The sequence below is a fragment of the Leuciscus leuciscus genome, assembly GCF_965113295.1.
Source record: "Leuciscus leuciscus genome assembly, chromosome: 24".
In the NCBI taxonomy this organism is placed as follows: domain Eukaryota; kingdom Metazoa; phylum Chordata; class Actinopteri; order Cypriniformes; family Leuciscidae; genus Leuciscus; species Leuciscus leuciscus.
In genome coordinates this window covers 29,530,903-29,550,055 of record NC_138723.1, presented here as the reverse complement: position 1 = coordinate 29,550,055, position 19,153 = coordinate 29,530,903, and the positions used below count along the sequence as shown (strand labels likewise).

The following is a 19,153-nucleotide window of genomic DNA, read 5'->3' as shown; positions in this document are numbered from 1 at the left end:
CAGAGTCCAACCAACCAATAGAAACCGTTATGAAAAGATGCAATTCAATTTGACGTGCAAAGAGAGGAAATGAACAATAGCAACATTTATCTTCAGAACAACACAAGGAACAACTTTCTCATTACGGGACGCTCTTAGAAGATGTGCTGTTATTTCATTTGAATGGAATGGAATGGAATTGAATTGAATTGAATTTGAATGGAATTGAATGGAATGGAATGGAATTTGAATGGAATTGAATGGAATTTGAATGGAATTGAATGGAATGGAATTGAATTGAATTGAATTTGAATGGAATGGAATTTGAATGGAATGGAATTGAATTTTAATGGAATTGAATGGAATGGAATTTGAATGGAATGGAATTTGAATGGAATTGAATGGAATTGAATGGAATAGAATTTGAATGGAATGGAATTTGAATGGAATGGAATTTGAATGGAATTGAATGGAATTTGAATTGAATGGAATTGAATTTGAATGGAATGGAATTTGAATGGAATTGAATGGAATTTGAATGGAATGGAATTGAATGGAGTGGAATGGAATGGAATGGAATTGAATTGAATTGAATTGGAATTGGAATTGAATTGAAATGAAATGGAATTGAATTTGAATTGAAAGCATTTATTATTATTGTATATTTCTGTATACAACGAAATTAAGAACACCGCACCTTACTGGTGTTAGAAAAACAAATATATACGATTAGACAATAAAAAAAAATAAAAAAAATTACGATGATGCTTTATTTCATAGATTTAAAAAATGGTGTAGGATTTACTCAAACAATTTTCACTCAGAAATTGCTAGTATGTTTTACAAATAACTACAAATAAGAGACGTTGCATTAACGAGAAATTCTGAAGTAGAAAGACTAAAATGGTATTTTCTTGTGAAATATCCTCATAAAGTAATTTCATACACAACAGAGTCCAATCAACAACCGTTATGAAAGGACTAAAGATGGAATTGAAGTGATCTCCAGATCGATACAGTTCTGCGAGGACGCGGTTTAGCCCATCTAATGTCACGGCTCACTCTTTAATTACAGCATGCAAGAGTAATTATCATAAAAGTGAAATTAATCACTAAACATCTGGTTAAAGAAGAATCCCTGGCATCGGCAGCGGAGGCGCCAGCACTGCCAGACTCGGCAGTGAGGAAGACGGTCCGTCCTTCTGTCCTTCCGTCAGTCTGTCCTTGAGGAACTGCTTGTGTTCGAGAGGGAACAGCTGAACCTCAGCTGTCTAGTTAAAGCCCATCAGTCTCTAAACCAGAGCAAACAAAGCCCGCTAGACCTGTCCTGAATGTGTGTGTGTTATCCGCCTCAATCCCCCTCTCCTCACCTATTATTTGTTTCCCTTTTATCTGTGCTCTTGATTGGCCATTTGCCCGGCCGTTTTGAGCGTGTAAACGCACTCGCGGTCCCCTGACAGAGGACGAATTCTCCTCCTTCATCCATCCATCCATCCATCCATCCGTGCCTCTCGATCCTGTGGGCCTACAGCACAGCAGAGATCCCGCTGTTGCACTGGGTAATTAGGCTGTCAATCAAGGCTTTCATAAACGACCTCTGCGGGACGGGGGACGGGCCGACGGAAAGTCATGTGTCATGTGACCCGGATAATGTATTGTGGAGGGTCCAGTGTTGTTTTAGTATCATTGAGATCGAGATCCTATTATAGTAATAATTATTAAAGTAATAATATTTTCCATTTTCCGTTTTAAACTGAATTAAAGTTTTATTAATATTTTGAATTGGCTTTTATTTTTATATTTTTTGTTTTCAGGTTCATTTTAGTTTAATTGTTAGTCATTTTGTTATGTGCTATTTGATGTTTTGTTTTGTTTAGTTTTTTTACAAAATATTGCTATTTATGATACATTTTTATTTAATTAAATTTTTTTATACAAATTATTGCAGTTTATTGCCAAGGCAACATTTCTTATTTTTGTTTAGTTCAAGTTTTTCCAACTAATATTTATATGTTTTTTTTTTTGTTTTTTTTTTAGCTTTATTGACATTACCAGAAATATTTTAATATAGTTTTAGTTAACGATAAACCACTGTTGTTGTTGTTATTTATTTATTTATTATAGTTTTTTTATTTCATTTTAAGTTTTATTATATATAATTGATATATATATATATATATATATATATATATAAAAACATGAATCGACTTGTTAAAGGAAAAGTTTGTTAAAGTTTTATGCACTTATATAATTATAAAATTTCGATAAAACATTTTTATTAAATCATAAAGCAGAATCAAGAAAAATATAAGAGACGACAGAATTTCATAAGCCCTATTATTGCTAAAATTTGAATATATTGTTGAAAATGTAAAAGTTTAACGAATTCAGTTGATTAGACATCCTTTTTGTGTATTAAAATTTAATGAAACTGCATATTAATGCTGATAAAATTAAAAACCATAAGAACACATGAACATTGTAAAATATCAGGCCACGTCAGATCAGCATTACATAAGCTACACACACAAGCATCATGAGCTGAGAGAATAAAGCACATGAGGCTAATAAGACGACTTTGAACTTCCATTCCTTTCATCCTATACGATATATGAGGGACAGAGCGGCTGCTAGCGTACATGTATACAGTGCTGGAGAGACTCTCAGGCCGGATACCAGCTTTGATCAGATCATCTGAGCCCAACAGAGTCACTGACAGTCCCTCCAATGTTTTCAGCTTCAGGATAATAGAAATCTCTGACTATGAGCAACATAAACACAATGCCATGGCTGAATATATATGAACGTGCAGCGGACAAGACGCCATGCTAAACCACTCTTACAGTGTTTCCTACAGTATATTACACTGCTAAACTTACAGCGAGACCAGTGTAGTCTGAATCCTGAACCAATGAATCTCGTAACACTTCATTTTAGTGAATCAGAAACACTTATGAATCAGTCCGAGCGGTAACTCAATGAATCAGACTCGTTTACTGAACTGCAATATACTCATTTCATCACATCTGACTGGAAATAGACAGAAAACTGTTACTGTGCCGTTCATATGACAACATATATTTAAACAATACACTGTTAATTTATAAAAAAATAAATCAGTTAAATATTCATAATGTGTTACATTTATATATTGTTTTTCAGGGCACTCAGAGCACTTTACATATTTGGTTTAAGTAAACTAAAAAATTATTAAACAAGGATTACATTTTAAATCAATAATTGAACAAATATTGCGTTTCACTAACATTATTACAACCTATATAATAATTTGTCCTGTATATTTACATAACACATTAAAAATAATTAAGTTAGAAAAATAAGATGAAGAAATCAATATTTACTTGATTTCTTCCATCATATAAAAAAAAACGTTTTTAATGATGATAATATTAATATATATATTAATGATAATAATAATAATGTAGCGCTTATGCACTACAAATTTTTATTTTTTTATATTACAACCTATATAATAATTTGTCCTGTATATTTACACAACACATTAAAAAGAATAAAAAAAGTTTGAAAAATAAGATGAAGAAATCAATATTTACTTGATTTCTTCATCCAAAAAAAAAAAACGTTTTTAATGATGATAATACTAATATATATATTAATGATAATAATAATGTAGCGCTTATGCAAAAAAAAAAAAGGAAAAAAAAAGTACTACATAAACTAATAAATAGTTACGACCAATCATTAGATTGTGTCTAATAGATTGTATCTGATGGATGGATGGATGGATAGAATGTCAGATAGATAAAACGATGGATGGATGGATGGATGGATGGATGGATGGATGGATGGATGGATGTCCTCATATGAACTGCATTTCCTTTTCCCAAATATTTCTTTCTCATAAGTACAAGAAGAAATGTTAATGGTACCGTGAGGTAAATGCTAAGAAGATTCAGAATCTTACGATTCCCAAACCGTACAAGTTAAACAATTACATAAAGCATCTATTTGAGCAAAAGTCTTCATCAAGCCATTTCAAACGGATTAATAAAGTGTGCTTTAACAATCCCTGCACATTATCAACCGGGATCCTTTCCAATAAATATGATTTAGGACTAAGATTGCATGACGTTACAAATACGAGCCACATTTGAGTGCCGAACTACCCTTCAGATCCGCCAGGCACTAAAAGTTTTATCACATTTATCTTTTGTCATCGTCTCACTGCCGGAGCAGAAGAGTATTCCCAGCGCCTTGAACTTCACCCAGCTGTCAGTCAAACTGAGCAAACAGTAGGGGGTGATGGGATAGAGAGACAGCGGAGGGGATGGAAAGCGTTCGCGGACCCTCAGCCCTCAGTCCGGCATCTTCTATCCACATCTGAGAGCCCTAAGAAGCAGGACTGGGCCGCTCTGAAGTCAAGTGCTAATGAGTCTCGGGCCCCGGGGACCAACAGGGCTGGGAACGCGAGGCATCTCCACCGTTCGACGTTTCATGTCCTTCTCAAAGCAGAAAAGCCTCTTTTTCTCTGTGTTTTCTGAAGGCTTGGCATCAGTGCATTGTGGCATTCAGCCCCATTTCCACCTTTAATGAGAGCTAAATGATCTACTTACTAAGTGTAACTGAAAGATCTAGCCCATTCAAGCCCAACAGGGCGGAAATTTGGCTCTTTGCATCACCTCAGCCAACATGCCAATGCATATTTCAGGACTGCTTCAAAGCAAGGCCCGTCTGAAATATCATTGCATGTTAGTGCATCTTCGCCAAGCAAAATGCAATTATGAAGAGGATGCGGTTCAGGATGAATAACATGCAGTTTTCTCGCATAATGACGGCCAAAAAAAAAGAGGTCTAAACAGGATGGCGGGTTGCAGTGTGTATTCTGTGACAGCGCGGCCTATTAGCAGGCATCCGCTAATTAACAGTTCTTTAGCGTTTACCGCAGCGCAACCGCGTTCGTCGGCTGCCTCGTTAGCATCCATTTCCAGCGGTGTGAAAAAGCTCCGAGCTCTTTTTGAAATGCCTTGGATTGCACATTAATGATCAAAGGAAACAACCCCTGATGACTGCAAAGCATGCTGGGCAGGCTCAAATTATGTCTGATATTATTGCGCATTTGAAAACATTCGCTGAAACATTTATGCGACGATGGTCTGAAAGAATGTGTTCTCGTGTCTCGGAGCGCCTCCTTCGGCGCTTTTCCGGGGGACAAAAGATAATTTCTCATGAATCTTTCTGATAAATGTAAGGACTGCAGAGAGACTCGCTGCAGGTGGAGGCCGGCACGCATTACTGCACACACACACACTCACACACACACACACACACACACACACACACACACACACACACACTCACATATATACAGCACATTCCCCCAGACTGCAATACAAACACACTCGCTGCTGATGAAAAAGTCAAGCTCATTATACATTTGTTGCTGCGTCGCGGTTTCTTTTCCAGACATTAAGGCATATTCGGCTAATGGACAGAGAGAGGAGAGTGCGCATCTTTCTGAAAACTCGTGACAAAATGCTCCCTTTTTTGTTTTTGTACTAGGAATGTGCAACACTACACATTTTCAACACGGAGTAGTCGGTGGGTTCTATAAAAACTCCTGTACTGTAACTCGAATGGATGGATAGATGGATGGAGGGATGGAACGATAGATGCAAAGAACAATAGAACTATGGATGGATGGATGGGTGGATGATATATAGAACGATAGCTAGAACGATAGATAGATAGATAGATAGATAGATAGATAGATAGATAGATAGATAGATAGATAGATAGATAGATAGAACGATAGATAGATAGAACGATGGATGGATGGATGGAACAATGGATGGATGGATAGAATGATAGATAGATAGATAGATAGATAGATAGATAGATAGATAGATAGATAGATAGATGGATGGAACAATGGATGGATGGATAGAACGATTGATAGAACGATAGATGGATGGATGGATGGATGGATGGATGGATGGATGGATGGATGGATGGATGGATGGATAGATAGAACGATAGATAGATAGATAGCTAGATAGATAGATAGCTAGATAGATAGATAGATAGATAGATAGATAGATAGATAGATAGATAGATAGATAGATAGATAGATGGAACAATGGATGGATGGATAGAATGATAGATAGAACGGTAGATAGAACGATAGATAGATAGACAGATAGACAGATAGATAGATAGATAGATAGATAGATAGATAGATAGATAGATAGATGGAAGGAACAATGGATGGATGGATAGAATGATAGATAGAATGATAGATAGAACGATAGATAGAACGATAGATAGATAGATAGCTAGATAGATAGATAGATAGATAGATAGATAGATAGATAGATAGATAGATGGATGGATGGAACAAAGGATGGATGGATAGAATGATAGATAGAATGATAGATAGAACGATAGATAGAACGATAGATAGATAGATAGATAGATAGATAGATAGATAGATAGATAGATAGATAGATAGATAGATAGATAGATAGATGGATGGATGGAACAAAGGATGGATGGATAGAATGATAGATAGAACGATAGATAGATAGATGGATGGATGGAACAATGGATGGCTGGATGGATGGATAGATAATGTACTATGGATGTGCAACACTATTTCAGCACTGCCTGGTCGATGGGTTGTAATAAACTCCTGTACTGTATCTCAGCATGTATTTTTCTCTGCCCGTTCTATACAGCGATACGCCGCTGAGGGAAAACTGCAACATTGTGTTTATTTTGCCCATATGTTATTCTCTTTACTGTGTGTATGTCCTCACACAGCTCTGAGATCAGAGACGAGAGCTGTTCTGCTCCTCTAACCCTGAAACCAAACCTCTCTCGGCCACAACAGCTCCTGCTTTTCCCTGCAGGAGCGAAACATGGCGCAGAATCAGGAACGCCTGGGAATGCTAAGCGCGTCAGTCGATCCGTGACAGTATGCCGTGCTCGGGTCTTTCAGAAGTGGAGAAAGGCTTTGTCGAGGCTCCCGTCTTAAATGTGCTGATTTAATAGTGACGTTCTGCTGCAGATCTGCAGTCTGAATAGACTCGGCACAAACAGGGAGGAGATACAAAAGCCAATCAAAAAGCCCCCAAAACCTCAGGATGGCTTTGAAGGATTATTTGTGAGGCAAAGTGTGGGAGATTTACGCTGCGCTGGAGCGTGTGTGGCGAAGGCCTCCTGCAAACGCCGCATTATTTATCCCTCTCTATCACAGCTCTGAATATATGCACTCCTGCTGCTTGGCTTGTGGCTTTTGGCCTGAATGTAATCACACTTGAGAAGACAGTAAATACTAATAAATTGGCAGTTACATACATTTTTTAAGTTAATAAACTAAGATTAAAGGGATAGTTCACCCAAAAATGAAAATTAGCCCATGATTTACTCACCCTGAAGCCATCCTAGGTGTATATGACATTCTTCTTTCATACCAATACAATCGCAGTTATAGAAAAAAAATGTCCTGGCTCTTTCAAAGCTTTATAATGGCAGTGAAAGGCTGTATAATTTATATCTTCAGGCAGACGGCCGTACGCATCGGTTTACCGATAACACTTGACCTTGACGCACAACGTAATGACGAACCCGGAAGCGCAGAGGAAAACACCAGTTACGAATTATTAGTCTAAAACGAGAGTTTTTAAAGAGAAATGTGGGAGGAGCTTGAGTTTGTTGCCCAGCGCTGTTTGTTTGAACCGCGAGAGGCATCTAAAGCCCTATTCGGACGGGATTTACTTTACTAGGGTAGATGGAGTAATGTAATTTTACCACAGGACATCTGTAATATTAGTGGCCAATTCGCACGGGATAAGATATCTCAGTAAAACTAGCAGAAGTGGGAGAGTAACTTTTTGAGTCACTCCTGTCCTCATGTGTGTATTACGTTGCTTCCTGATATCACGTATGCAAACATATATAACCTATATTTATATATATAAAACAGTTATGTCCGGCCGAATGCTGTATTAATTAACTTCAGATTGGATTGTGTTGGTAATAGGCACTTAGCTAACGCTAAAAGATGTTTCGTGCCTCTAACAAGTGCGTTCGATCTTCTCTCTGATCTGAATGGTGTGTGTAAAACACTTGAGTTTTGCCACAGACTCGTCCCAGCGTCTAGAACGCAACTGATGCTTTTTCAAGCGCCTCCATACTTGAAAAATTGCGGAAAACTACTTTTAAACAGGAAATTACGAAATATTTACGTACATATTTACAGCGGGTTTATTCGCACAGGATTAGTATTACATGAGGTCATTTTTCCAGACCTTTTTACTGAAGGTAAAAGTCGCCGTAATATTTACTGACATTGTCCGTAATGATCAATGAGATGCACATTCGGACGGGACAATAATCACTGAGAAGCTCTGGTAATTATTACTTTACCCCAACTCTCCATATTAAACTAGGCCCGTCTGAATAGGGCTTAAGCTTACGCTAGTCCTACATCATCAAGTGTTACTCTTTTGGCGTAAGTCGACTTGCGTACGGCCGTCTGCTGGAAGCTAGTTATTTTAGTTGATAAAGTTTTAAATATGGATATTTTTCTTACACAAACGCATCGCTTCAGTTTAGAAGGCCTTTATAAACCCCCGCAAAGGCCGTGTGGATTACTTTTATCATGGATAGACACACTTTTATGATGGATAGATGCACTTTTATCATGTATAGATGCACTTTTATGATGGATAGATGCACTTTTATCATGTATAGATGCACTTTTATCATGGATAGATGCACTTTTATGATGGACGGATGCACTTTGATGGACTTCAAAAAATATACCCATTCACTGCCATTATAAAGCTAGGACATTTTTTAATATAACTCCGATTGTATTTGTCTGAAAGAAGAATGTCATATACACCTAGAATGGCTTGAGGCTGAGTAAATCATGGGCTAATTTTCATTTTTGAGTGAACTATCCCTTTAAGTTTAAATTTCACTGTTCAGTTTTGCAGTGAGAGAGACACGGTCAGCGTCAGTCCAAAATGCAATGAAAAACAGCACAGTCGAGTTGAGTTCAGCGTGGTCGTATAGACTATAAGGGCTGAAGAGGCTGTGGAGAGAAAGCAGGAAAAGCAGGGGTGTAAATCAGGGCGCTGTGACAGAGCTACGCTTTCCAGCCAGCAAGGAGGCCAGACCGGCAAAGCTCTCTTGCTCGCTCTTGGAATGAAAACACGATTTTTCTTCTCCTGAGCTCTGCTGTAGACGCGAGATTAAGGAATTTCTCCAGCCACACCGTAGCGAAACAATGGCTTGGCTGACCGCCACCTTGTTTACTGGAATGTCATCGATTGCATGAGACTGACCTGGAGTCACAGAAGAATAGTTACTACACGCACGAGAGTGACCTTAGTCTACGTCAGAGCTAAAGATCCCAGCTTGCGCCGCTCATCACAGACGTTCATTAGCAAAAACCACAAGTGAGCTTCATGAAGAAGCTGTGTCCTGAAACATCCACCTGCTTTCCTGCATGCGTGCTTTTAGTGTACAAGCGCTCTGAAAAAAATATATTCAAAATGATACTACTGTTTCTGCACACACTTCTTCCCCAGAAGCACGAAATGTACCCTATATGGTATGCATTATGTTCTAACCATGAAATATATACACTCACCTAAAGGATTATTAGGAACACCTGTTCAATTTCTCATTAATGCAATTATCTAATCAACCAATCACATGGCAGTTGCTTCAATGCATTTAGGGGTGTGGTCCTGGTCAAGACAATCTCCTGAACTCCAAACTGAATGTCAGAATGGGAAAGAAAGGTGATTTAAGCAATTTTGAGCGTGGCATGGTTGTTGGTGCCAGACGGGCCGGTCTGAGTATTTCACAATCTGCTCAGTTACTGGGATTTTCACGCACAACCATTTCTAGGGTTTACAAAGAATGGTGTGAAAAGGGAAAAACATCCAGTATGTGGCAGTCCTGTGGGCGAAAATGCCTTGTTGATGCTAGAGGTCAGAGGAGAATGGGCCGACTGATTCAAGCTGATAGAAGAGCAACTTTGACTGAAATAACCACTCGTTACAACCGAGGTATGCAGCAAAGCATTTGTGAAGCCACAACACGCACAACCTTGAGGCGGATGGGTTACAACAGCAGAAGACCCCACCGGGTACCACTCATCTCCACTACAAATAGGAAAAAGAGGCTACAATTTGCACGAGCTCACCAAAATTGGACAGTTGAAGACTGGAAAAATGTTGCCTGGTCTGATGAGTCTCGATTTCTGTTGAGACATTCAGATGTTAGAGTCAGAATTTGCCGTAAACAGAATGAGAACATGGATCCATCATGCCTTGTTACCACTATGCAGGCTGGTGGTGGTGGTGTAATGGTGTGGGGGATGTTTTCTTGGCACACTTTAGGCCCCTTAGTGCTAGTTGGGCATCGTTTAAATGCCACGGCCTACCTGAGCATTGTTTCTGACCATGTCCATCCCTTTATGACCACCATGTACCCATCCTCTGATGGCTACTTCCAGCAGGATAATGCACCATGTCACAAAGCTCGAATCATTTCAAATTGGTTTCTTGAACATGACAATGAGTTCACTGTACTAAAATGGCCCCCACAGTCACCAGATCTCAACCCAATAGAGCATCTTTTGGATGTGGTGGAACGGGAGCTTCGTGCCCTGGATGTGCATCCCACAAATCTCCATCAACTGCAAGATGCTATCCTATCAATATGGGCCAACATTTCTAAAGAATGCTTTCAGCACCTTGTTGAGTCAATGCCACGTAGAATTAAGGCAGTTCTGAAGGCGAAAGGGGGTCAAACACAGTATTAGTATGGTGTTCCCAATAATCCTTTAGGTGAGTGTATATATTTTTTTTTAAATAAGTTATTATTACATACAAAGTACGTAATTTCATACACAGAGGCTGAATTTAAAACATACAATATATTTTTTTTATGGCAGATGACACTATCTTTTTAAACCTCCTTGCATCTCCATATAAAATTAATGTGTTTAAGAAATTGTACAGACACCACTAACTGAATTACATACTGTTTCATATACTATTTATTAACAAAGTATGCAGTATGTAGTAGGCATTAGACATGCAGTGTTTTTATGCATATTTAAAGCGGTTTGAATCAAAGTGCTGGTTTAGCGAGTTGATAGACGCCACATTAGTGCGGTTAAATGTAGGGTAACACTATACTGGCGATAAAACACTGCCGCTTTCAACAAACAAACACACACTGCACTAACACACTCACTCTCAGAGGAAGAAAAAGCCCAGCGCAGTGGATATAATTTCATTGAACATCAGAAAGCGTTAGTTTGATCCAGCTCAGAATAAGTGAAACTGGATTGTGTTAATAGCGTCAGTGCTGTCTGCTTCCTACAGCAGGACAACTGCTATGTACATACACTTATCTTAATTTGAAATTACTCAGGTGTGGCCTCTCCTAAGTAGCTGATAATTATGATTTAATTTGTTCCGATCTTTCCAGTTTTTGCTCCTGGCCTCAATTAATTGAATCAGTTCCATTGAGTAATTATCGTTCAAAGAGTGAACTCCGCTCATCGCCTGCGAGGGAAGCGGCATCCGTCTGTGTTACAGTGCCGAACGATAAGCCAGAATTCAGTGCATTCACATTGGAGAGGATAAGCTACCACCCCCAGACATATGATTTCAAAAGCACGCCATTCGCTCAGTGTTGGGTGTATTCACAGAGTTGACACGAGAGGTTTTAGCTATGGTCTGACGCTCCAAAGCTCTACACAAATCCCTGCGGGCTCAGTGCACCTAGTCCTGCGGCATATGTGATGTTCAGACTCCAGATATTGGTTTATAACAGCTGTAAAGGTCACTGCTAGTCTGGGGCTGCATCACAATCTATGTATTTCTACGACTGCTACTTCACTTTACTAAAGGTAGTGTGTATGACAGTTTTGAGATGTAGTTCCAGTGACATTTAGACATAAAAACAACAAATATACTTGCTTACCTCAAATCTCTTTGGCATAATTTAGTGATGTCTGCTAAGTGATTTAACATAGCGACACTCTTGCTAATAACCTATTGGTGGGGACATTTGTATATTATCTATTGGTACTAAAAAGATAGTGTTTGTTAATAAACATTAATTTTTTGTCATTTTATGAGGAGAAGAAAAAAAAAACATATCAATCAACATTGTGACAACAACCCAGAAAGACCCACTTCACACCAAGAACGATAACTATAAAGAGAAAGATAACTATATTAGCATCCACACCATCTGACGATATTGTTCTGTTTATTAGAAGCATGCACTGCAGTTTTGGCATCTGTTGCTTTAAAGTCCCCCTGTAGTCAATAATTGTATCCCATAAAACTCATCTTTGACCACCAAAATTACATATTTAAATGTTTTTTTAAATGTCTTCATGCCTTAAAAATATCTTGAATGTAGCTCTACACCCTTGCCTCATTTAGTATACACAACGCGGTTCTATGAATATGCAAATGAGCCCCGCCTCCACTCACTCACTCAGCTCAGAGATCCACTGGTTGACGATCACACGTTGATCTGATTGGTTACAAGGTAGTTTGTGACGTCAGAAACACCAGCGATTTCAAAGCGTGTTTTTGAGACTGTCTTTGGTTCACTGCAGTTTTAAGGAGAAAATACTCAGCAATGGTGTCGACTTATGAATTTACACATGGTTTGTCTTAAAGCATATTAAAAACACCACATAGACACATAAACAACACTAAACGCTTGATTTTCACCACGGGGGGGACTTTAAATGCTCAAACTCTTTAAAGCAGGATGGATTTTGATTGGGTGTCAATTTTATTATCGGTCATCAGCTGGAAAAAATCATTCTGCCTTAATACCCTAATGTGCTGTTGAGTTTTGCACATAAAATGTCACATAACTTGCCCTAGCATCATACTGGTGACTTTTGCATGGCAAACACCACTCAGTTTTTCCTCTGAAAATAAAATCTAGTTTAGCGTACTGTGATTTGGGATGCACTAATCTTGCATTCTATATAGTTTGCGAATTGGGGCACAGCCTGAATGTGCAGGGCAGGCTTTTCTGAGGAGGATTGGAAGGTGTTTCAGGATTGGCTGTTTAAACGGCTTTCCATATCAGCAGCGTCTAGAGGAGACGAGCCCAGACCGAGGGGATGAATGTGGCGGTTTGACCCGCCTGGATCATGCGGTGCTTTGCTCTCAGTCATAACTATGCAGCTCATATGGAAAATGCCCACTGTCACAACACATCTGCTTCCAAATGATAAGCCGTGGAGAGTCGGGAAGCACGGCGGAGCGGAGGAACAGAGGAGCTGCAATGGAAATGGAGAGCCCTGGGGGGTGCGAGCTTAGTAATGACCCGAAGAGAGGACACGAGTCCTTGGCCTTAGCCGGCAGTCGGCTGCGAGAAGCCCGGGCACACTTTATTTGGTTACAAGAGATTAATAGGACTAAGCTGCTCCGCTGGATAAATCAGTGCTTCATTGTGAGGGCCGAATTACTGCGCTTGGTGATTCTCTATGTATTCTTGCCCTGGAGGAAACACCAAACACACTATCACATCGCACGAGGAGGAGTGCGAGAAATTAGCATGGATGCTAATCCTCATAGAATGACAAAAGAACTTGCGTTTATTTACCAATACTGTGTCCTTTTGTTACAAGCAGCCGATATACTATACGTTTTACTGTATGTGCAAAAAACCCAATGGCAAAAAAATCTAAAAACACAAGAGCTATTTTGGCGACTCACTGATTGGTGTAATTTTGTATACAGCATCATGGGTAATGTCGTTTTTTCACTAGGAATTCTGCTGTTAAAAACGATTATTTAAAAAATAAGCTGGAATAATGCAGGCTGACGGCTTTAACAGAAGCAAAAAAGGTTTGGAAACATCCTGTGAAATCTGTGCTGGCAAAGTCCGTGCTTGAAATCGGTTCAGCACAATCCTCGTTCGTTAACATTGTCAGGGTCTGAATCGGGCTTCGAAATGGTTTGAAATTGACGCCATCGTTAATATTTACATCTGAGTAGAGCTTGTGATTGTGGAGGGGCGTGACATTTCTTGAACACATGCCAATCACAACACATTTCGTATTTCAGAAGGAGGGGCTTCATCGAAAATTATGCGTTCAACCAGACTGAGGAGAGAGGAATTGTAATTATGTAAAATATGTGAAAAATAATACGTTTTTTGAACAATCAAGCATGAAAACATATTCTAGTACACCCCGAAAACAAAATCAAGACTTCGTAAAAGGACATAATAGGACTCTTTTAAGTAAGACCTTACGAATGGCTGATGCAACCTGGTCTCTAGATACAGTTCAGATACCTCTCTCAATGTAAATATGAGGGATTTTTTCCCCTCGTTTTATCATTCGGCAGGAATCATTCATGTCTGACACACATACACTGAACTTACTTAAGGTAAGGGGCTTGTTAAAATCATTATCCCTAATATGAGCAAACACCACTAATGAGATAAAGATTAGTGTGAAAATCCAGTTTAAAACAGCAGAAGGGCACAGGCTGGTACTTACAGTACTACTCATAACAAGACGATCTGACTCGTCATGATATGAAAGCATGTCTTTATTCAGTCCTGCGAGACTGTGTCCTGCGGCCTGCCTGCGGGCAGCAACGGCCCTCGCTACTGTCTCTCCTCCCTCACATTTGATAAAACACTTGATCTGGCCGCTGAACACGTCTGACACACACACACACACACACGGCTTCTGCATGTGTTAGATCGCGAACACGTCCCTCATTTGTGACACGTTGCCACTCTATTGATATACAGCAAAAAAGATGTGAGCAGTGCTTACTCTTACAAAAGTAGCTTATGCAGTTGCAAAGGTGTCAGCTTTTAACATGAGAATGCTATAATGTCCCAAATGGCTTTAGCATGTTGCAGTGCAGATGCTAAGGCGTTTTAAGTAGCTTTTAACATGTTATGAAGATGCTAGGATCTTACACATAGCTTTAGCATGTTGCACTGCAGATGCTAAGGTGTTTTAAGTAGCTTTTAACATGTTTTTGAAGATGCTAGGATCTTACAAATAGCTTTAGCATGTTGCACTGCAGTTGCTAAAGTGTTTTAAGTAGCTTTTAGCATGTTATGAATATGCTAGGATCTTACAAATAGCTTTAGCATGTTGCACTGCAGATGCTTAGGTGTTTTAAGTGTCTTTTGGCACGTTATGCAGATACTGAGCTTCCAAATAGCTTTAGCATATTGCTACGCGGTTGAAAATGTGTTTGTGTAGGATTTAACATGTTATGCGGCTGCTAAGATGATCAAAAATAGCTTTAGTAGTATGTCATTATGTGATTGCTAAGATGTTCTAAATATATTGTAACATGTTATGCGGATGCTAAAATGTTGCTATGTGATTGCTAAGGTGTTCTGAGTAGCTTTTAGCCTATAATATGAACACTAAGATGTCACAAATAGCTTTAGCGTGATGCTATGCACTTGAAAACGTGTACTGTGTAGCTTTTAGCATGTTAAACAGATGCTAAGATGTTCAAAAATGTTGCAGTTGCTTTAATTAGCTTTCATGTTTTGTGGACAACCTAAGATGTTCCAAGTAACATTAGCACGTTGCTACGCAGCTCAGGCGGGATTTTGCCAGTTTTATTGTCCGCTAGGCAAAATTGGCACGGCTGAGTTAAACAAGTTGAGTGTTAACGGTTGTTTAAATCACTACCACCTATATGAGCAACAGTGATAGTAATATTTGCTCTAACAAGCAACGCTAAAGCTTTATCTTCTGTGTGAGTGTCAAATAAAGAGACCACCAGGGTTTAATTGGGTGTGGTATTGATATTGTTTTACAGGTAATGAATTAAATCATAAACATAACCGACCCTGCGATGCTTTACTCTCAAATTGTGGTAAACGGAGGACGGGGAGCGACTAGAGCATGCTGTCTTTACTCCACCGAGGGCTTGTGTGGTCTGTCCACAATAAAAACACAACCCCCTACACATGACTTAACGCGGTAACTTCACCCAACAATCATGGCGTGTTTAAACAGCGGCGAGTTTAACGATCCGCTCGAGGAGTGAGCTTCATTATCCCAGCGCTCACTCGCTGCCATCTGTACTAGAGACATCAAACAAAGCCAAAAGCCCACTCTCCCAACCCCTCCCTTCTAATCCCACAATGCTCGGCTCGTTCAGAGCCAAGGAAAAGAATGTTAAGAGCCATCATTACCGGCAGATCTCTCGGATTTACTGCGGTGGGGGACGCTTGGAAAATGGAACGGAGGAGATTTGACTTGTTTTAATCACTACAAGGTACGGGTGACTTTTCTGAAGAGAGCGGTTTGTCAACAATCGCAAGATCTGACAGAATAAAGAGTGGTTTAAGTCCGGCGAGAGAGCATTAAACAAATATACATCTCGCTCCGGGAGCCTTAAGAGAGGCTGAACACTCGTAAACGAATGTTGCATTCATATTAAATGAGTAAAACGTGCTCCAGCGTAGCTTTGAGTTTCAAATGCACTGAACTCCCCGCAGACACTGGAGTCGGATATTCAAACTTCATCAAGAGATTTTTTTTCTTCTGCAACTTTTACTTGCATTATAATTTCATGAGATCTGCACTGTTCTGTTATATTTAACAAAGTTAAAATGCCTAAACGTACACAACTGCGTCTAAAGCATGCACCTCTGCATGTGCACGTGTGGCTTAGGTCCCTGCGGTTTGACATTGCGACGTTAGCGAGACACACGGGATGCTTGTAGGCTCACGCTGGCTGTTAGCACGGCAGACGTGATGGGACGCTGCCAGACATGCTGTGACAAGTCATTTGTCGTAGTTAATAATTCATATAGGCATGTTAGCACCCCAGTTGCACGCATGTGTATTAGAAAAGGCGGCTGTATTGACAGCATGAAATTTTAATGCGCTCTGAATGACTGGGCCGAAGAACAAAGGCAGTGGTGAGATGATAAAATAAAAATCTGTGATTTCAGAGAGCCGCCGAGTTTACACACATAAACCAATCGTGATTTCATTATTGATTACTCATGAAGTATCAGTGAAATCATGCATGCGCTGACGTGGCGCTCTCAAAGATGATGGATGCTTCGGCTGATTTGTTGCTTGTGCATTTGCGACTTGCCTGACCTCTGGTGATCTCATAAATCCTCATTACTGCGGGACAGAATCACAGGATGCAGTGCAAATGATTTCCGAGATTTTTCCATATCGGACGCTTTTCCCTTGGGTGCCCGTGGCAAATAAGAGCAAGGACCTCTCGGAGCGGAGCAACAGGAGAGCGGTCGCGGTGGCGTGTGAAGAGGTCTGCTGTAAGACGCCTCCAGACTCTGGAGATTATTATTTGGACTGGCACAGGCTGCTCCAGCTAATTTCAGCTGACATGAGAAGGCCCGAGCAACTCCAGGAGGTCCTTTACCCTTCACACACACTCATAAACAAGTACACACACACACACACACACTAGTGAGCAACACCGCTACAAAGGCCAGGAGTCCAGCTCAATGGAGAATTGCTTTCTCTAAGAAATGCTCTCCTGTCAGCTGCCGTACACACACACACGCACACACACAAACACACAAGTTGTTTTCCAAACACTAGTGAGATGCCCACCTAGACAGCATTTTCAGGAATAATAGGCACATGGAAAAACTGTTCATGCTGCTTTCTAAAGAAGTATACCAAGTAAACCAAAATCACATATCCTTCAACAGTATCCCAGAGGATTAAAAGAGGAGCATCCCAGAGGAGTATCCCAGAGGAGTATCCCAGATGTCTCACCTCTATTATATATATATATATATGAGCATCAGCACACCTTTAGTATTATCTGAAATGACTGTAGAAGGGGTGAGGAAAATATATAAATGTATTTTAATCAGAAAACAGCTACATCTAAAATAAAGAAATATAGGCACAGATAAATATGCTATATACAAATGTAAATGTCTAAAAGAAGAAAAAAAAAATCCCTATAATAGAAGAAATACCTCTGGGATGCAATTAGTTCTGGAAAAAGCTCTGGTTAGGGAAAAAAACGTGTTATCGTGTATTTTTTGGGTACTATATGTTTTTGTCTCAAGACCGGGATCAGTAAAGTATGTGTCTGTCTGTCTGTCTGTCTGTCTGTCTATCTATCTATCCATCTGTCTGTCTGTCTGTCTGTCTGTCTGTCTGTCTGTCTGTCTGTCTATCTATCTATCCATCTGTCTGTCTGTCTGTCTGTCTGTCTGTCTATCTGTCTATCTATCTATACATCTATCCGTCTGTCTGTCTGTCTGTCTATCTGTCTATCTATACATCTATATGTCTATCTATCTATCCATCTATATGTCTATCTATCTATCTATCTATACATCTATCCGTCTGTCTGTCTATCTATCTATACATCTATCCGTCTGTCTGTCTGTCTGTCTATCTATCTATCTATACATCTATCCGTCTGTCTGTCTGTCTGTCTATCTGTCTGTCTATCTATCTATCTATCTATCTATCTATCTATCTATCTATCTATCTATCTATCTATCTATCTATCTATCTATCTCTATCTATCTATCTATCTGTCTATCTATCTATCCACCCATCCATACAAATAAAATAAATAATAAATCTAAGTAGCTCACTTGAATGAAGCTAGTATTCTCCTGCCCCACTATCACAAACATGAAGGATCATCTCTCATTAAACAAGACTGAATCCGTCCTTATGTGCTTTTATTTTCAAAGTCTGTCTTCAATACAGGTTTTCAGGCAGTCTTCTACTACAAAACTCGCTCGGCATGGAATAAACCCTCTCCTGCAATGTTCCCGCCTCTGATCCACCGTGTTTGCTTTAATTCTCCTCCACATAATCACGTTTCAAACCATCTCCACTCCTCAAATTGAATTCTAATAGGCAGACAATGACCGTGACATCGGAATTTGCAGGAGAGATCACACGTAATCCAACATCTAAATTAAAGCCAAATTGGACGGCCGCTGGTAATTTGCGGAGTGCATTAATGATAATATAAAAAAAGTAGGGAAGACGTGATTTTAGACTGAGCTGGTGGAGTTTGATTCCCTCGCCTGGTGTCATTACCGGTGTGTTTCATCTGGACGGCGTGACAAACGCCCCACTGTTTCTGTGCCTCTCATCGCCACATGACCA

At 39.6% G+C, this 19,153-nt stretch overlaps 1 protein-coding gene and 1 long non-coding RNA gene across 4 annotated transcripts in view; one reads left to right on the top strand and one right to left on the bottom strand.

The window, feature by feature from the left end:
• ttc28 (tetratricopeptide repeat domain 28) overlaps positions 1-19,153 on the bottom strand; it is a 327,199-nt gene that overhangs the window by 155,581 nt on the left and 152,465 nt on the right. The gene's annotated exons all lie outside the window — the stretch shown is intronic.
• LOC309489831 overlaps positions 1-19,153 on the top strand; it is a 252,961-nt gene that overhangs the window by 145,788 nt on the left and 88,020 nt on the right. The window lies entirely within an intron of this gene.